The sequence below is a fragment of the Tamandua tetradactyla genome, chromosome 6 (genome assembly GCF_023851605.1).
Source record: "Tamandua tetradactyla isolate mTamTet1 chromosome 6, mTamTet1.pri, whole genome shotgun sequence".
NCBI lineage: Eukaryota > Metazoa > Chordata > Mammalia > Pilosa > Myrmecophagidae > Tamandua > Tamandua tetradactyla.
Window position 1 is genome coordinate 58,351,755 of NC_135332.1, and position 17,417 is coordinate 58,369,171.

General features: G+C 33.3%; 1 protein-coding gene and 1 long non-coding RNA gene across 3 annotated transcripts in view; both read right to left on the bottom strand.

The window, feature by feature from the left end:
* The window catches only part of UBE2G1 (ubiquitin conjugating enzyme E2 G1), a 121,440-nt gene that overhangs the window by 50,547 nt on the left and 53,476 nt on the right, over positions 1–17,417 (bottom strand). The gene's annotated exons all lie outside the window — the stretch shown is intronic.
* LOC143688056 (uncharacterized) overlaps positions 6,825–17,417 on the bottom strand; it is a 63,375-nt gene continuing 52,782 nt past the window's right edge. The window contains exon 3 of the long non-coding RNA XR_013177806.1: positions 6,825–16,912. This is a non-coding gene — a long non-coding RNA (uncharacterized LOC143688056). The remainder of the gene's footprint in view (positions 16,913–17,417) is intronic.

Genomic DNA, 17,417 nt, shown 5'->3' on the forward strand with positions numbered 1-17,417 from the left:
CGGTGGCTCAGCGGGCAAAGTGCTTGCCTGCCATGCCGGAGGACCTCGGTTCGATTCCCGGCCCCAGCCCATGTAAAAAACAAACAAACAAACAAAATACAATAAAAAAAAAACAAGAAAATGTTTAAAGATGTTTCCCTTTCTTCCTCCCTTCCTTCCTTCCATCCTTCCTTCCTTCTCTCTGTCTTTCCTTCCCTTCCTCCCTAAAAAAAAAAAAAAAAAAAAAAAAAAAAAAAACAAGAAACTCACTGATTATTATTATAAGATGCTAGTAAACCAATTCATTATTGTGAATACAAAAAAGATTTTTCCTACCTTTCCTATACAAATTGTATCATCAAATAATCAAATAGTAAAAGCAATTTGATCAAATGAACAGTTTTTCTACAGAAATACTCCAGTCAAAAAAAAATGGAAAATGGTAATACCGCCATTTTGCAATTTTAACACAGGAATAGAAAGAAATAGAACCTGATATTAAGTGTCTCCTGATAAGTGAACATGCCACCACTTACAAAGTAACAAAGTAACTCACCTCACTCACTCACTCACAACCTGAACATGATTAAGCCTAGAGGCTTAATCCAGAATAGATTTAACCGAGTCTCACAAATGCAATCGGCAAAATCTACATGCACTGTGGAAAATTCTAAAGGACAAGACCTGGAATCTTCGGCAAATATACTACAAGAGTAACAAAAGAGAGAACTAAAGTCAAATTTTAAATACATTCATGACACAACTGACTAGATATTAGATGATATTAAGAAATTACTATTGGCTTTAAGAGTGGTAATGGTAGTGTACTGGGTTTTCATCAATTTTTTTAGAAATAAATATTTACAGGCAGATGATGATATCTGGGATTTGGAAAGGGGTAGAGAGAGATGAAACAAGATTGTTTCTTAATAACATTCTTAACTGTTGAGGCTAGGTGAATATATGGAAATTCACTATATTAATCTGCCTGATTTAGTATTATAAGCCTGAAAATATTCTCGATAAAACATTAAAAAATAATGACATTAAAAGACAAGTTCAGTGTAGTCTAAAATAATGTTTTACGGTATTTTGTCAATCATTACATGAAAATAAACCTTCACTGAGCCTCAACAAAAATACAAGATCTCAGAGTAACAATATTCAAAGACCCCACTACATGTTATTTTATATTTGACTACTGAGGAAACAAGCTACGTTAACTATAAATATACTTTACCAAGACTAAAGCTAACTGCTACAAAGACAAATACAACCTGATATTTATAGCCTAGCACTGATTTTCTTTTGTATCTGACTGGTTGTGGTCTGCTCAGGGAAGGAGCATTCCTGTCAAGTTTCATTTATATAACACCCATCTAGCTATAAGGTACATTTCTGTAGAGTGGCTATTTTTAGTCTGCTTCATTTTGTGTTTTTTGGATCACAGATAGAACCTTTTATCCAGATACTATCTAACTATTCATCTTAAGGATTGAGATGGTTTGTCAAATACTTTTGCCCTAGATAAAACAAAATAAAAATAAATACTTTTGACCTTATCATATCATTCCTTTAAAACATAATTGGCCACAAACCTCTTCACCAAAGTTAACTGAGAAAACACTCACTTCCTCCAAGCTTTCCCATTAGGTGATCCATATCGGAAAAAAAAAAGCAACCTATCAGCAAGCAACTAAAAAGTTATATTTAAATTTCCTATGTGATCATCTTCACAGATTTCTGGTAGACTTAAAAAGTTTGCTAAAATTTAGAATTTTTTCCTTTTATATCATGTCATAGGCTAGGGCTAACTGATTTTCTAATACAAACCAATTTCAACCTAGATGAATTTATTTTACTTGCTTCAAAAACATAAGGTATACAGAGCAGACTAGCAAAACAGGTCAGAGATTACATCCTGCAATTATTTTGCCAATTCGCTCTTCTCAAAATTTGCGTGGCAGAATTCTGGAACACATTTCTAAAATATCACTTAAGGAATTCCACTACGCTTTCACCTTGCTCTTATCTCTTCAAAAATTATCTAAGCATTCTTCAACATTAAGTCCCAAGCCATATTGTAGCATATATTTCAAATACAGTAACAATGCCATCACTATATGTGCTGGTTTGAAAGGATGTACGTACCCTAGAAAAGCCATGTTTTAATCAAAATCCCACTTCATAAAAACAAAATAATCCCTATTCAATATTGTATGTTTGAATCTGTAATTAGATCATCTCCCCAGAGATGTAACTCACTCAAGAGTGGTTGTTAAACTGGATTAGGCAGCAATGTGTCTCCACCCGTTTGGGTGGGTCTTGGTTAGTTTATTGGAATTCTACAAAAGAGGAAACATTTTGGAGAAAAGGGGAGATGCAGAGAGAGCAGAGAACACTGTAGCACCATGAAGCAGAGAGTCCACCAGCCAGCAACCCTTGGAGATGAAGAAGGAAATGCCTCCCAGGGAGCTTCATGAAACAGGAAGCCAGGAGAGAAACCTAGCAGATGATGCCGTGTTCACCACATGCCCTTCCAGTCAAGAGAAAAACCCTGACTATGTTTGACATGTGCCTTTTTTGAGAGAGAAACCCTAAACTTCGTTGGTCTTCTTGAATCAAGGTATCTTTCCCTGGATGCCTTAGATCGGACATTTCTATAGACTTGCTTTAATTGGGACATTTCCATGGCCTAAAAACTGTTAACTTGCAACTTATTAAACTTCCCTTTTTAAAAGCTGTTCTGTTTCTGGTATATTACATTCCGGCAGCTAGCAAACTAGAACACCATACATACATCTCTGCCAAATTGACACAAGAATTTCTAAAAGCACAGAAACTGATATGCCCTCAAAATATAGTCCAGTTTTACAAAAACATCAATCTAGTTTGATCGTACCTATTCCTTACATATAAATTTGATCATCAAACGAAAAGTATTCAGGGGTTTTTCACCTTCTGAATAAATTTCGTTTCATAATAGAGAAACTGGGCTATAGTTTTGGCCACAGAACACGGCATCATGTCTGTCAGATCTGGATTTGAATCCTGACTCTCTCACTGACCTCATCATTTTAAACAAGTTACTTCTCCTTTCTCAGCACATTTTTCTCACCAGTAAAGTTCAAGTACAATAAAACCCATGTAGCATTGTCTATATTTTAGAACTGTACCTACTCTTTGAGAACAAAGGAAGAAAGGTTTATTTTGCCCAGAATCTAAATTTTATGTAGCACATAATTTAACTCAACTTGTCTGCATAGCTCATTTGAATAACTGAAAAACAGAATAAGAATGAGGGCTTTTAAACCTGTATAGCTTAATGTAATGCCTGGATACATCCTAGAATATATTCAGCAGATAACCAAAAAAGGATTGGTAAAGTCCCTTGAGGGATGGGAGAAAAAAATATGGAACTATCTAACTTTACCATCAGGGAATCCCCTGATACTGTGTTTGTCATCAGGGACACCCAAATCAACAGGCCAAGCCTTTGATCTTGAGGCTTGCTCTTGCCAAGCTTATGTAGGTACTGGAGAAGCTTAGCCTACCTCTAAGTATGTCTAAGAGTTCCTTCTGGAGGACCTCTTCTGTTGCTCAGATATGGCCTCACTCTCTCTAAGCCCAACTCAGCAAGTGAAATCATGGCCCTCCCCCCTACGTGGGACATGATATCCAGGGGTGAAATTCTCCCTGGTGGCGTGGGAGATAATTCCAAGGGATGAGTCCAGCCCTGGCACTGTGGGATGAACAATTCCATCCTGTCAAAAAGTGGGGAAAGAAGTGTAACTAATAAAGTATCAGCAGCAGAGAGAGTTCAAATATAGTCGAAAGGCTACTCTGGAGGTCAGCTTCAGGTAGACACTGCTACCTATCATAACCTGCCAAACCCCAACCAAAACCATCCCAGCAAATCCTAAACAACACCTAGGGCAATATATAAGATTCTACAAAGGTTCCACACACTAGGGTTAACTTTCCAGAATCCTACAACCTCTAGATGTGTCCCTGGACCAGACAAGTCCTAAAACCTAGAGGGTCCCTCCTCTTCAGACATTAGCTACTTTCATCTCCCTACCCCATATTACTGACAGTCCTTCCAACATGACTAAAATTAGAAAAGCCACAGCCCAAATATTCCTAAAGAGCGGGATACAAAGATCAAAGGTGATGGTGGAGTTATACAGAGAAGGTAGAGGGTTTAACAAATGACTATGATTACTGAATCATTACATTGATATTTCTTTTGGTCTCCAGTACCTTAGAGCAGCTAGAAGAAAATACCTAAAACTGTGGAATTATAACCACGCCAAACTCTGAAATCTGTTCTACTACTAATTGTTGTGCTGTGCTTTGAAATTTATTGCTTTTTTGTATATATGTTGCTTTTCAAAGAAAAGAAAAAAAAAGTTCAATTGTGATGATAAAAAAATATTTATTCCTTTTAGCCTCCTATATTCTAGAGGGAACTAGAAGGAGAGATTTGAGATGATGGAATGGTAGCCCATGGCAAATTCTGGATCTGTCCTGTAACTACTTTCTTTGCTTTATATATACATTATATTATACAATAAAGTTAAAAAACAAAACAATGTAATATTTTAAGACATATAGGAGATACTGCATATGCAAAAGACAGTCCTATCTTAGGAAACAATAAACATTAGTTGTCCGTTTTCTTCTTTTAAAACTGCTCTTTAGACTACATGATATAAGAGGAATTCAGTCAATGTTCTTTAGAATCTCAAGGACAAGCCACACCTAACTACTTCTTTAGGAAATAGTTCTTTGGGAAACACTCCTAAACATCAATTTCAACTGTTTCTAGTAGGAGCTGCCAAGCTAAGACCCCACATTCCAGGGCCACAGGAAAGTGGATATCTGAATTAAGCCAAGAAATGGGGTGTTCCAGAGTAGTTTTCAATTTGGAATTAAGGGAGAGGGGAAGTTCAGCTTGTGAGGAATCTGTGATACAAAAGCCTGAGAGCTACCAAGAGTCACATTTCACATCTCAAAGAGAAAGCTGGTAAGAAAGAATCAAAAATAAGCAAAAGTAAGCAATAAGAAGAGAGGTCCCAACAGAATTCCAGTTTCTTACACCTGGTATCACTCCTGCCCTTCCATAAATTTTTAAAGTTTTCTTTTTTATTTAGACTTACTCTATTTCAATTTCTGTCACTTCCAACAAAGATGTGTCTCCTCCCTTCAGTCATATTTTTAAGCTTAAATCCCAGGTGGTTACTATCTCTAGTCAGTTTCACCTCTAATACCATAATAGTAGTGGTTCTCAACCTTCAATTTGCCCTTGACCAATCACAAGAGGGATACAAGAGATTCTCAGCCAGAGATGGCAGGGACAGGACTTCGTGGAAGGGATAGGGAAGGGCGTGGAGTGTGTGAGACTCATTTATCACTTCATCCTTATTTTCTTAATTATTGCTCACATTAAATTGAGGTTCCTGGGTATAAACTTTTCAACAGCTAATTTCCATTTACTTACCTATTAACTGCTCTTATCTCTTTGTCTACTTGTTTGTGCACAATAAACTAGACAAGTTACCCTACTTCAATATATAAAAATTTACATTTTTCTAAACTGACTTGCTCCCATGGCTTCCACAACCTCAAAGTGAAGTGTCCTCCTCACCGTCCCACTGTTGTTCTCAATTGCGTGAATAGATTCACATTCAAAATTCTAACACAGCAGTAAGATTATTGAATCTCTGTCCCAATTCACTTCAAATTCACTTCCACCATCCAATAATACATATAAACAGGGAGATTTTTTTTTAATGGTCTAAAAAAATTACAGAAATAAGATCTCAAAAAAGAAAAAAAAAACCGACCTGAAATAACACATTATAAAGAAACAGGGGGCCTTAAAGGCAAGCAGTAAGGGCTTAGAAAATAGAAATAAAAAATAAAGATAAGGATGAGTGTCATGTTAGATATTTTAAAAACTAAAAACAAATGAGTCATAACTTTAATAAATCATACCTTAAAGTAAAAGACAAATGATATTTACTTGAACATAAGTTAAATCTGTATCCCTAAACATGAGAATATAAAAATGCCATTAAAAATATATAAAACTTTCCTGTAATAAATAGCTAACATGCAGACTGAAAACACAATCCAAAACCAAAGAAAAACTGGTACAGATAAACAACACCAACAAAACTTTTCAGTGAAAGGTACTGAACTTCAAGAATAAATAATACCATTGGCATTTGGGCAGAAAAAAAGGCAAGTCAAATATAGGTAGGTGGATGGAATCAGGACAGCCTCAAATTTTTCCACAGCACTCAACAGATAATAATAACATGAATAACTACAGAACTCTAAGGAAAAGTATGATATAAATAATTTAAAACCCAAAGAAGAGGTCCAAATATGATGGCAATAAGAATTTACAAGTACTGAAAAATTTAGATTAAGTAGCACTTGTTGAAATAATTACTGGGAAGTGAATCAAAGAATTCTGTAATGAAAAAACACAAGGGCAGGTGTTATTACCGAACTCATGTAAATACATAACCTAAAATGAAACCACCAGGAATTGTTGCAAAGGGGAAAAAAATTATAAATACCAATAATGTAAAAACAAACTAACAAAAAGAACTAGAAACATGTGGTCAGGAGAAAGGAACATAGCAGAGGGAACAGAAGGGAGTAGGGAGATGGGTAGGAAGGTGTGTACGTGTGTGTGCACATGTGTATTTCCTCATTTGGGACAGAAAGAAGTGAGTTCTGCCAAAAAATAAATACTCAAAACATTTTAGACATTTTCATAATTTTCTTCTCTCAACTTTAGGACCATGTTAGGAATTCATCTCTTATAGTAATAAAACATCTGTAGTTCAATCTTTTTTTTTCCAACATTACCTTGGCTTTTTTTTTTTCAGTCTAATGCAAACAATTAAAAATTTATAAATGACATGCATATTTCAATCCTCTATTTCTAAAATTACTTCCTACCTGCACATAATCTTTTCAATATAGTTATGGTTGCAATAAAGAATTAAGAAAATATTATACAAAGCCCAAATAAAATGTTTGATACATAGTCAAAGATATAGACAAAAATAAAACAGAAAGAAGCATAATGCTAGAGAGTATAGGTAACCACTGAACATCTAGCCAACAGAAAATCCCAATTTGTTATACTAACTAGTGGTCTGGCTTAAATGTATTTCATGGTCTTTAAAGGGAAGAAAGAAAATAATTTCACAAAGAAATCAAATGCAGTAGCTTATGTCATCAGGTGACATTTAGGATCACACATTCATTAAACCATGTCATCTCCTGATCCACTAACCTCCTACCCCCATTTTCCTGATAAATTCTTAAGTTGCAAAGTAACAGAATTGTTTAGGAATTACAGTCAAATATACCTGATATTTACAGAATCTAAACTCTCATCACTTACTTAAATTAGCAGCCAACTATTATACAAAGTTGAGACACTAGCATGTAGAAGTTGACAGCAAAAACTGTTTACCACAGTATCAAAGCAATTTAAATTCTGCCAACTTTTATAAAACCTTGCACAACACTTTAGTTATCTTAACATTTAATAACTGTAAATATTGAAATCAATGATAAGATCAAACAACCATAATAAACCCCACACAAAATATATTAAAGCAAGAAAATATCTTCTGATTAAGTCTCTTGCTTTGTCCTTAACTCTCTTTTCTTAGGGAAAAAAAAAAAAACCTATGTTAGTTTATTAAGCCAGTACCATCAGTTCAGTCAAATTTAATTTTTAATTATCAATGAAAAATTTCCAGAAGTTAAGACATTCAAAACCGTCCTGTGCTTGCTTGCACCCCAGTCTTCATCACTGATGAAGAGTAAGTAAATAGAAAATTTTTAAGTAATTGTTTATGTAGACTTATACCACAACAGTACAATATTTCACTGAGTATATATGTGTTAAAATTTTATTGGGTCAATTTTCTATTTAGGTTGCTTTTAATCTGCAGCAATTACAGAGAATATTTTATATTCTAGACAAGTAGGAAAAAAATTATATTAAAGTTGAACTTTATTTTATATGCTAATTAACAATTAAATGACCGTTCTTGTCATTTACCTAATTTTTTTAGATTTACATCTTTCTTAATTCATTTATTATTACCATTTTAAAATAAATATTATATTCGGGTATCAATCAATCAACTTTCAGTTGATTCTCCTGTATTTTTATAGCAGATGATTTTAAAATAAATATTATATTCAGATATCAATCAATCAACTTTCAGTTGATTCTCCTATATTTTTATAGCAGGTAATTGTCATAAAATTGTACAGTTTATTTCTACTATTTGTCTTGTTTTTTTGTCTTATTTTCCTGCATTGGCTAGAACTTTGCCAAAAAAATAAAAGCAGCAGTATAATGAATCTTTTTATTATTCCTAATTTTAAAAGGAATTCCTTTTGTACATAAACACTCATACAGACACACACACACAATTACCGTTGGTTTCCAAAAACAATTTATATGTTACATTAAAGAAGTTTCATTCTTCCGCTAGGATTCTAAGTTTTTTTGGGTTTTTTGTTTGTTTGTTTTTGTCTTGTTTTTTAAGGTTAGTAATGGAAGCTCAACTTTTACAAATGTCTTTTGAACAAAAATTTATTATTGATCCATAATCACGGACCGTTTCTTCTTTAATGTATTAAAGTATACATACACTAGTAGTATTAACAGTAAGAGTAATAGATTTCCTTAGCATTTCTAAAAAGAATCCCATTGGTCATTTACTATTCTGCTGGTTTCTACTTGCTAAAATTTTACTGAAAGGAAGTTGGCATCTATACTGGGATGGTTCAGAGTATGCTTCCGTGCTCTCTGTCAAATTTTAGTATCAGAGTTATAGAAAGACTCAAAATGAAACAGAAAGCTTTACGGTTTTTACAACCGAGTAATTAAGACCATCTAGGAAAGTTACCAGAATAAACAGATCAATGGAACATGCTAGAAAAAGACAGACTCTGCAAATTTGCAGGATTATCCATAGAAGCAGAGGGAAGAGGTAAGTCCAAATCTACATCACATCATACATCAAAATTACATCTAGGTTATGTAAAAAATATGGATAAAAAAATATATGGGGGAACAAAGGTTAAAATAAATTAGGGAGATGGAAATACTAGTGGTCAATGAGAGGAAGGGGTAAGGGGCATGGGATGTGTGAGTTTTTTCTGTTTTCTTTATTTTTTTTGCTGGAGTGGTACAAATGTTCAAAAGAACAATCATGGAGATGAATACACAACTATGTGATGATATTGTGAGCCACTGATTGTACACCATGTATAGAATGTTTGTATGTCAAGAATGTATGTTTGTTAAGGTTTAATAAAAATATATATGTATTTTTTAATTACATCTAGGTGTAAGATATTTTGTTTAAAAATAAAATACATATTACTAAAATAATTTAGTTCAATATTTTTATATTCTTTGGCTGGATTAAACATAGCATGAAACTCAAATGTAACACAAGTCAGAATAACAGCTTTCTCTATATAAAAATGTGTATTTAAATGAGAAAAGAAAATACTGCCAACATTTGACAGTGTTATATAAAAATATATATTTATATATATACTTTTAGTTAGTTTACTTTTAGTACATGTATTATGTGGATTCACAAAACAAAGACAAAACTGTAATAGGTAATACAAATATAAGACATTCTATCTCACAACAAATGTACATCAAAACAGTATGATTGCGTATTCTTCCACTATCTCCCTTTAAGTAGACCCCAAAACCCATCTCAGCATAAGAAATCTAAGAATAATCTAAGAAGCAGGCCGAGTTGATTCCAATTCAGGGTTTCTTCTAGACAGAGAGTAACGGATGTGATTATATGGAAATACCTGTGATATACTGCTAATTAACACTCTGTCTCACCTCCCCATTATACCTTAAATTCCTCCTTAAACCTTCCCTAAAGAGATACTATGAGTTCACATTTGTCTAATCTCAATCACTATTTACTTTATTTGGATGTACTTTTTCTCATTACAATCACATTAGTGAAAGGAGAGAACTTTGTTGTGTGTAGGTACAATAAGTCTTTACTGAAAGGCATGTTATATATTATTGTAATCTTCTACACATTAAGCAAAATGGAATCTAAGACAATGAGATGTCCTATGAAAATACCAGTGGGCCTCAGAGCCAAAAAAAAAAAAACATACATGAAAAGTTGGAAATGATGAAAGTTATTTAGATTAGGGAGCCCAAACATAAATCTGTTTCTATGAAAGCAAAATAAAAATGATGAAAGTAATATTGGTTGGGCATGGCATGATGCCTACCTGAAATTAGAGAATTATGTTTATAGTAAATAGATGATAATCAGCATGGGATGCTACCGAGCACTATTATGGATTCAAAAATTGGCATTTATTATCTCAAAGGTGTGAAAAAAGGTAGAAATGGAGGAAAGAGAGGAATTCAGTGGAAAAGCTGAGTTACAAAGCAAATCTTAAATCGTATGAGATTAAAGAACAGTGCAAGAAAGTGAAATCGTTGACCATTCCCCTATATATGGGACATGAAATTCAGGGGTAAAAGTCCCTACTACCTATCATGACTTGCCAAATCCCAACCAAAACATTCCTGCTAATCCTAAAGAACACCTAGGGCGTTATATAAGACTCTACAAGGGTTCCATGCACTGGAGTAACTTTCCAAAAACCTACAACCTCCAGATCGGTACCTGGACTAGGTAAGTTCTGAAATGCAGAGGGACCAGCCTCACCAGAACATCAAATGGTTCCATCCCCCTATCCCATATTACTGACAGCCCCTTCCAACATGAAAAAGTTAGAATGGGCATAATCCAGATACCCATAAAGAGTGGGAGAAAGATCAAAGGTGATGGTAGAATTACACAGAGAAGGTAGAGTTTAACATACAAGCATGACTGCTTAATCATTATGTTGATATTTCTTTTAGTTTCCAGTATCTTAGGAACATCTAGAAGTGAAAACTTAAAATTGTGGAATTGTAAACCATACCAAACTCAAAAATCTGCTCTACAACTAACTGTTGTGATGTGCTTTGAAATTTGTTTTGTATATACGTTGTTTCACACAAAAAAAGAAAAAGTCAATTGTGATGATTTAAAAAAAATCCAACCTAAAAAAAAGCCAATAATATAATAAATAAAAGTTTCAGGTGCAGAAAAAAAGAACAATGCAAGAGTACCTAAGTTAAATGTCATTTGTAAAATAGCATCTGCTGACAGTGAGGCTGCCACAAGCTTTCCCCAGTGAACTACAGAAATTATGAATCAAGACAATAATGCTGAAAAGCAAATAACATCAGTGAAAACGGACTTTTTTTTTAAACAAATGCCATCTTAAACTTTCATTTCATAAGACAAACAGTATCAGGCTAAAACTACTTTCAAGGAGATATAAAGCTACAGCCTTTGTTGGTATACTCTGATAAACCCATGGTAATGAAGAAAATGTTGATGTGTACAATGGCCTATTACATGGAATTCATGGACAATATTTAACTTGAAGCTCATTTTTAGAAGGAATAAAAAGAAGCAGAGCCCAAATATTCAAAGCTAAATCTTCAAAAGTTGCTTTAGATGATGCTGACAAAATGACTGGTGTTACAACTAAATTCCATAAAGAGCAGAAACACAACGTTCAAAAACTCAATTTAAGTACAGTCAATCTCATGTTGAGTTATATAATCACAATCAAAGGGAATACTAAAAGAATTCTGCATGGTCAGAATTTTGCAGGTTTTTTGTTTTTGCTTTTTTTTTTGTTTTTATTCCACTGCTTTTGAGGGTAGCTTGTAATTGTTCCCCTATGGAGTCTCAAGACAGAAAAAATTATTCTCAACAGCTCCTTGCATTTAGACAAACTGAACCTCACTTCATCAGCTCATACTCATTTATCACACAACAAGAGTAACAGGTAGGTTTTTAATTGGTTACCATTTTTTAAACTGCCTTATTTTATTTTGCTAATATTATTTGCATCTACTGCTTATCTTTTACATATTATTCTATGGCTTATTTATATTATAGTACATGTTCATTACAGTACAGAAAGAAAATTTAATTCCTATCTGATAATGTAGTATATATTATGAGATCCTGTGTGTTCAACATAAATGCATCCATTAATGAGTTTATTAATGTTAAATAATTAGGTAACTGACATTTAAAATGCCTTATAAATAAAAATCCCTGGTAAACCAGAAATATAGGTGTATTTCACCATGTTTTCATCACAAACCATAATATAAAAATTCAGGTAAGGATCATAAACAGAGGCTAAACCCATTAAGTGAAAGATCACTAGGAAACAGATTAGTATGGTAGCCAAGCATCACACCACAGACTACCAGATTATATACCAATACAAAAGGGAAAATGATACATATCCTGACTATGGAAAAATCTGACAGTTGCCAACAAAGAAAGTGGTCAAGCTAATAGCAGCGCAACCCAACAATAGGTATGCCTCTTTCTGTGATATATCACATAACATAGGGCATCACCTATGATATAATCTTGGTAAAAATAAAGTTAACACTAAATCAAATCAAACCTTTAGATGTATGCTGTCCCATACAGAATTCACTTGCTACATAGGACTTCCAAGGACATATATTATAGCTGATCTGAATTGAAATGTACTGAAAGTGCCGAATAAACACCAAATTTTTAATTTAGTGTGAAAAAAAGGAATGTAAAATATCTATAATTTACTTATATTGATTAGATGTTGAAATAGTAACATCTTAGAAATATGGTATTAAATAAAATATATTATTAAAAGTAATCTTACTTTTAAAATGTGTTTATCAGATTATTTTAAACTACATTTTAGGCTTTCACTTGCGGTTTACAAAATATTTCTATTGGACAACAGGGTTTTAGACCTAACATTCAGTTTGCAGAAAATACAGGAGATATGAGAGTAAGTCCAACAATGCCTTAAAAAAACAATCAGACAAATCCACAATGTAAGACATTTTACATGACAAGTAGACTAAAATCTTCAAAAATCCCTTATCAAGTAAAAGGGAAGGGCCTAACAGTCATACCCCGCTCCTACCCCCCCACCCCCAAGAACTTTTTTGTTGCTCAGATGTGGCCTCTCTCTTGAAGCCAACTTACAGGTGAACTCACTGCTCTCCCCCACTACATGATGATGTAGATGAGCCAGGACCTGGCACCATGGGACTGAAAAAGCCTTCTTGACCAAAAGGGGGAAGAGAGAAATGACACAAAATTAAAGTTTCAGTGGCTGAGAGATTTCAAACAGATTCAAAGGGTTATCCTGAAAGGTTTTTCTTAAGCATTATACAGATATCCCTTTTTAGTTTACAGTGTATTGGAGTGGTTAGAGGTAAGTACCTGAAACTGTTAAACTGTATTCCACTAGCCCTGATTCTTTTTTTTCTTTTAATTTTTTTATTAATTAAAAAAAATTAACACAACATTTAGAAATCATTCCGTTCTACATATGCAATCAGTAATTCTTAATATCATCACATAGGTATATGGTCATCATTTCTCAGTACATATGCATCGATTTAGAGAAAGAAATAGCCCTGATTCTTGAAGACAACAGTGTAACTATATAGTTTTGATTTTCATTTCCCTAATAGCTAATAATGTTGGTTGAGCAGCTTTTCATGTGCTTAATAGCCATTTATATATCATGTTTTTTGTTGTTGTTGTAGGAATTTTTATATATCCTAGATATTAAACTCTTACCAGATGTATGATTTCCAAATATTTTCTCCCATTCTGTAGGGTTTTTTTTTCCCACTTTCATGACAATGTCCTTTGATGCACATAAATTTTTATTTAATTTTTTTAATCCAATTTTACTACTTTTTTTTGTTGCTCTTGCTTTAGGTGTCACATCTAAAAATCCATTTTACCAAATACAAGAGCCTGAAGATTTTTCTGCTGTTTTCCTTTAAGAGCTTTTATGATTTTAGCTTTTATATTTAAGTCATTGGTCCATTTTAATATAATGTTTGTATATGGTGTGAGGGAGGAATCCACCTTCATTCTTTTGCATATGGCTATCCAGTTTTCCCAGCACTGTTTGTTGAAGAGACCATTCTTTCCCTCATTGAATGGCCTTGGCACTGTTGCCAAAAATAAGTAGGAAAATAATTTTAAGAATTAGTTGACCATAGATATGTGCATATATTTCTGAACTCTTAGTTCTACCCATTGGTCTATGTCTATCCTCAAGCTAGTATCACACTCTTTTGATTACTGCAGCTTTCTACTAAGTTTTGAAATAAGGAAGTGTTGAGTCCTCCAACTTTGTTCTTTTTTTTCAAGATTGTTTTGGCTATTCAGGGCCCCTAACAACTCCAAATGTAATTGATGATTAGTCTTTCCATTTCTGCAAAAAAGGCTGCTGGAATTTTTTTTCAGGATTGTGTGGAATCTGCAAATTGCTTTGGGGAGTTACTGACATCTTAACAATTTTACCTCTTCTAATCCATTAACATGGGATATCACACTATTTATACAACTATTCTTTCATTTCTTTCAGCGATGTTTTATACCTTTTAGCATACATACATCTTTCACATCTGCAGTAAAATTTATTTGTAGATATTTAATTGTAATATCCACTTTACTCTTAATCCCATCCTTTCCTAATCCTGGACAAAACAGAGTATAGATTTAGTCTCTAACTGGTCTCTCAGATAAAATATTTTCAGACTTGGGCACTCAAGATTCTCTACTCTAGCTACACCTCCAGGCCCTAGAAATCCTGTTCTCCCATATCCCGAGGGTTCAATCATCCCTATCTAATAACACACACCCAAATTCTTCCCATTGCATCCCGAATAACATGGTACTATCTTCTGACACTGGCTATCAAAACCACTTGATTAACATGCTCTAGTTCAGCACTTTTCTCTCAACTCAGGCAGCCATAACTAATCAAAAAATCTGGTACGCAGATGAAACACTTGCCATCCTTGCCTTAAAATAAGTGACCCATGAAAACAAATCTCCTCTTTCTTTCATGGGGACACTTTTTCCTTTGTTTTCTGTAGAGCTTTTCCTAGAGGAGAGGCTCACTTTAGTCCATGTAAGGTTCAAGCGAGCCAATACCCTCATACTCACTGTTAAAGACCCATACAATAGATGGGTCCAAATGCATTAACAAATCAGACTTAGGTTTGGAAGGGACATCAAATTTCACCAAGTTGTAAGCCACCATTTTAATGACTGGTAACGGAAAGCCAAAGACTAGAAAAATTACAGCTGGTCTGGTTCTCCCAATTTACTATCAAAATTAAAACTAAAACCAGCACATGAAGACAATCTAATCTTGCTTTACTTTTTAAAAAGACAAGCAAGAAATATTTTCCACAAATTAATTTTTTAAATAAATGTACAAAGTGGAATCATTTTATGCTTTTCAAAGTAGAGACACTGGATTTGCAGCAAAAACATTACTAAACTTTATACATACCGAAGAGCTTTTAACATCTTGCATGGTTTAATAGACATAATAAATGGCAAATGAATTAATGCATGTTTTGTCTAACAAGAAATATAGTAAAATCTAAGACATTGTTCTGAAGTCACTGCATGGACCCTGACTATTAAAGAGGGAAGGGTGATGAAACAAAACAAATGGATGTTCTCATACTTACTTCTTTGCTTTTTGTTTCATTCCTCTATGTCAATGTCTACTCTCACTGCTACAAAATAATTTATATCAGCTTGTGGTACCAATAACTCATGTGACAACCTTGAAATTACTTCTTTTTATTTGCTCAGATTTATAAAGGAAATTCAACAGGGAAATTGGAATTTAAAACGTATACAAAAGACTGATGGGCTCTTGTTCTGCATTAAAAATGACAATGACGACAACACTGTAGTAAAATGGGAAACATTTATGGCATTAAGTGGAGTAACAGACATATGATTATAAAATAGATAAACCAATTCATATAAAAAAGGCTGAAGAAAACACACCAAAATCTTAAGTGGCTGTGTACTGGTAAAATGAGATTGAAATCATCTCTTTTCTCTATTAGCCAACTTCTTCAGAAACAAGATATCATTTCTATAGTTTAGAGACTTTAATACACTGAAAATTCAAGACATTTTTCTAATGATTAAGGATATTTCAGCAACCACGAAAATAAGCATCCCTTCAAAATAATATTAATCTATTTCTTGCAGTCAATTCATAAAACAATTTATCTCTTCCCAATAAAATCTGACTATGTTGCCTAGTTCACTGCCATTTAGATTTTATAGAGGATATGTGTGTGTGTTTTTTAATTGGAGGCGTTTTATTTTCATGACCTAACAGAGTTTTATAGTAAGATACATTTAATAGAGGATATGTTTTCAACATTTATAATATACTGCTGCTCATAAATAGCCTAAAATTTCAGTAAAATTCTCCTAGTCCAAAATTAATAAGTTAATTTTCCCCAAAAGGACTAAATTATCTCCAGAACTTTCTAGTGGAAGTAGGCCAAATGGTAAGAAATTCCCTAGAGACATCCCATGACTTATCAAGAGAAAGCTTACATATCATCCCCTTTGTGTAGAAAGACTAGTTTAGCTAGATTATCCAGAACAATGAATTAGCAGTAATGACATCTTATACATCAAAAAAGCTTTACACTTTATAAAGCACTTTCATGGTGTGTTTAAATACTTAACAACTTCTATAGACAAGGCAATTGATCTTAACTGGAGGCAGCAACAACTCAAAACCTAAATTATGATGTATTTTCTCAATCCAAATCAAAGGCCAACTGATTGTTGTCAAAACTTTCTTCCATATACTTTCCCTCCACTTCAAAGCTTTCTTCAAAATTCCCATAGTCTTAACTGACCTTAGGAATGGAAAACATCATTCTAAGCTTAAAGAAAAGGGGGAAAACAAAGGAAAGCCTAATTAATGGAACAATAAAAAATTAATAGAATTTCTCTTTCAAAATACGTATAAAATAGTAAAAGGCAAACAATGGATCTTACATATCTCTAAAGCAACCAAAAGACACTGCACACAAAATTTTAAGTGTTCAACCTTCTTGGGAATTTAAAAATAATATTTTTAAAAGCCCCCCACAGTTCTAAGAACACAGTGCAGAAATGGCAATTTAATACAATGATAGTGGAAATATAAATTAATATAATCTTTCTAGAAGGTTAAAAGCGATATTTATTAAGAATCTCAAAAAATGTCTGACTCAGCAAGGACCACTCCTAGAAATTTATCCTAAGAGAAATATCATTAGGAAAATCCACAGAAGTACTGGCTATAATTTAAATAATTTATAATTATTTATAATTTAAAAATCTAAAAGTCAAAATTGGAGGACTACTATGGTACCAGTAAATAAAAGAACAGTATTTAAAGTATTT